This window comes from Limulus polyphemus, unplaced genomic scaffold, assembly GCF_000517525.1.
Source record: "Limulus polyphemus unplaced genomic scaffold, Limulus_polyphemus-2.1.2 Scaffold1, whole genome shotgun sequence".
Lineage (NCBI taxonomy): Eukaryota > Metazoa > Arthropoda > Merostomata > Xiphosura > Limulidae > Limulus > Limulus polyphemus.
Genome location: NW_013665611.1, coordinates 3,209,951 through 3,213,824, shown reverse-complemented (window position 1 = coordinate 3,213,824; position 3,874 = coordinate 3,209,951). Strand labels below are relative to the sequence as shown.

The 3,874-nt window shown below is 34.2% G+C and overlaps 1 protein-coding gene across 1 annotated transcript in view; it reads left to right on the top strand.

Annotated features, from left to right (window-relative positions):
- The window catches only part of LOC106460829 (ankyrin-3-like), a 154,623-nt gene that overhangs the window by 104,171 nt on the left and 46,578 nt on the right, over positions 1–3,874 (top strand). The gene's annotated exons all lie outside the window — the stretch shown is intronic.

Below are 3,874 nucleotides of genomic sequence, written 5' to 3'. Positions count from 1 at the left end.
ATGCATAGCTGCTAAAAGCTTGGTTAAATATCAGTGTTTTTTATTATTAAATCATCAAAAACATTAATGCTGGATGGGTTTTTAAGACTATTATTTTTATACTTAACATTTATTTAAATTTGTTTGATGGTTGTAAATTAATCACTGTTTACTTTCTTTGTAGTCTTTGACCTTTTAGTTACTGTTGTTTACAATGAACATAGCTGTTCTTTGTCCATATTGAGATTGTTATACCTTATATTACAAAATACTAGCAATTGAAGGTCATTTAACCTCTCTGTTGATAGCATCTGTGCAAGTGTACAATCTCTATAAGTGTGTTAGTTAACATACATCAGCTGGCTGTATTACATCCATCATGCTACATGTACTAGTTTAAAAGTTAGAAAAATGACTTAAGAAGAAATTAAAATACTTTATTCAAATTGCGTAGGATTTTGATATTGTCAAAAATGATGGTGTGGCTAATAAATGGAATTTCAAATAAAACTATCTCTTAACACCATTGTGATATTCCAATGATAAACCAAGCACCTGTTTGCCTGACCTTCACAACAACAGGTGTGGAAGGATAAGTTTAGTGATTTGTTAAATATTGAATGAGAGGGAAGAAATATAGTTTGAAATTAAAATAAAATTAAATGCTTTACTGGTGAAGAAACAGATAAATCCCTGATTGGTTAGCAGTGCGACTATTGCATCATGATGAATGAAGTAAAAAAATTGTATTAAAAATGTAATCTGTGAAAAAGTTGTATTTGAGTAAAATAAAAATAAACTTTACTTGAAGGTAAACTCAACAAAAGCAGCTTGAATTTTTAACTAAGTGCACAGAGTCAGCAGGATGATTAAGAAAACCATTGTTAAGACTTCACAGCTATTCTTGGGTTTCTCAAAAAAGAAATTAATCTTGTAAATTTCAAAACTGCTTTCACATTTCACATTCACTCTGTAGCCTCACATTTCGCAAAATTGGATTACTAGTACCCAGAAGTATCTCTGCTCCACATGACAGTTGTAGAGCAGTCCCACATATGCAAGGAAATGTGGGACATAATGTACCTATCCCATAAAACAGTAGATAGCCTCTTTGACCAAATCATGCTATAGAAAGCAACACATTTAAAAAATGAAATTATTTTTGTGATATAAAATATTTACAATAGAAGAGTGAAATAAGTGGTGTTTTGATATGATACCTTACCTTCTGTCCATCTCTACTGACCCATGATTCCTACAATTGGGGTCCATCTGCTTTTAAAAACAGTGTATTGCAAACATCCATTGCACTGTCTTCAATGTGTCATTCCTCCAGATTCCCCAGTGCATATTCCCCCCTTTTCTCTTCTAGTAGAGCATGGGAGTCCTTACCACTTCCAGTTCTCAGTCACTGGAATAGTGGACTGTGGAAAATTCCTTTTGAGTGGGTTTTGGAAAACAAAATATAACTTTCTAGTCTATGTGGCTATAGTTGTTATAATCATTACAGTACTAAACAATGAATTATACAGTCATATTCAGTATCCAAGGTACTTCCACTAGATGTTTTTACCCAGATGGACTGCACTTGGCATAATCCGATGTATCCCAAGGTATTTCCCCTGGTTGTTTTTTGCCTGGACAGACTGCACTTGGCCTATTAAATATATTACACTGTCCTTAAGCACTAGCCATACATTTATATTTTGTTTTCTCTATAGCTCAGTTACTGGCATCATGCTGTGATTCATTACCACTATGTTCGGTGCTACATCTTGTTTCTTACAATGACTTGTTATGATATAGATGTGGACAGAGGGCTAGTTATGATGACCCTTATGATTGCACTCATAACAGTAATTTATATCTGTCATAGTCCTATGTATCCAAGGCACTTTCCTTAGATGTTTTTGCCCAGTTGGTCCACACATACATATAAGAGAAAGTGATTCCATACATATGAGCCTTTTAATATTTGTCAACACCATACTGATTCATGTCATGGTTACCCAGCTTTTCCTACACTGATTCAGTGCTGTACATCTCTATTGACATAAATTGCACCTGCCAATACAGTTCTGCCCCAACTGTGTTACTGTATTAATTGCTGGGTGAACAGCATACCTGTTCCAGAAGTAGTGCTGTACCCACTAGTTTGCTTTCTTTTCACATTCTGAAATAGTACCACCTCTCTTCTCCCATAGCTATCTAGACCTTCATTTGCCCCCGAGCCATTGGTAAAATTTTTGTACAGTGCACCAGTCTTTTATACCCCTATATATTTTATGACATTGCAGCAAAATGTGCTGATCCTGTGACCACCCTCCACCAATCCCATTGTGCTCTCTATACTAGCTCATTTAGCTCCCTCTACCATTGCGGCATTCTCATGCATAGACGTATGTTTTAGCTCGTTCTCCATGTGCTTGCACAATTTTGATTGTGCTTTATTATCAATTAATATCAGTTTCAAGTTTCTACTCGTTTGTTTTTGAGATATTTCTGTTTCCCAAATTCTACTTTGTTCATTTGAATTTGTGTTTAATATGGCAGTTGATAATTTTCCCACCATAAGTAGACAGCATCTATAACACTAGGCCACAGACTCAGGTTTGATGATGTCAGATATAGAAGACTGATTAGTGTAGGTTTTATTATTTATTAATTTATTTTGTGTTTGTAATTCATTGATATCGAGGCTATCAAATGTTGTGTGCAGTCTATTGATGTCAAGGCTATGGGGATTTCTAGAAGGCCTAAGTGATAGACGTATAAATAGCTGCGACCAGACAAGTGAAAACCGAGTAAAAGTAAAGTATTGTGAAAGAGAAGTTCGGTCTCAGAAAATTTTTAAAAAATGTGGGAGTGAATGGCCTAACTGGGATATGTTAGAGTGAAATTAACAGTTTTGAAAGAGATAAGGAGAATAATTTGTCTTGTCTAAGGGTGTTCTAAACTAATTTAACCCACCTGTGTGGCCTTTAAGAAAAGGCAGACAATTATTGGAAGTTCAGGATACAACTGTAGTGAAGTAACACAATAACGTAAGTGAATTATACATAGATACTATTGCAATAACAATAGAGAAAAATAGTTTGGCTTGTCAACTGAATTCTAAAGCAATTGAATTGGTCTAAGTAGACTTTTGACAAGAAGAAGAGAACTGTATAGTGCTTAAGATACAACTGTGATCTCCATAGTGTAAAGAATTTGTTCATATGTTTAACTTATTTTGATTGCGTATATATTATTTTGAAAACAAGTAGTGTGTGTGTGCTGTTCGTTTATTGTTGAATTTATCGCCAACAAGTCGCATACACCTACTGTAGAATAATCCTTAGCCCAACACACCCATATATTTACATTACTATATATACTGTTAAAAAGTAAGTTCCTGACAAATGATGTCTGCTGAGGAATAACAGCCTTTTACTCGTGGGAGTTCATTTCTTACAGTTGGCAGGCAATGTTTTCCTTTCAAGATAGGTATCATTCTTTTTCCCAGGAAATCTGTAGTACGTTTTTTAGTGTGTATTTCTCACACCCTATAGCTGTACCCATGTTCAATGAGTTTATGTGAACTCGTGTGTATGGATCTTATTTCTGCACTCAATACTTTACATCTTTCACGTCTTCTCTGGTCAGTGTTGGGTAAGTTCGAATTTTATACTTCTTTTATTATCTAGGTTACTTTAGTTTACAACTTGCATTTGAGGTTGGTTCCTTGCATTAATTTTATTTAATATTTTACACTTTTTCACTGTTAATGTTATTTAATTATAAGTTACTTTTTTTGTATCTTTACTACTAGTCACATCTAATTGGGGATAAGTTTTGAGTCAAACTTTGTTTTTGTTAACTGGATGCCTTTTTATTTCTTCATGTTCCTTAGTAG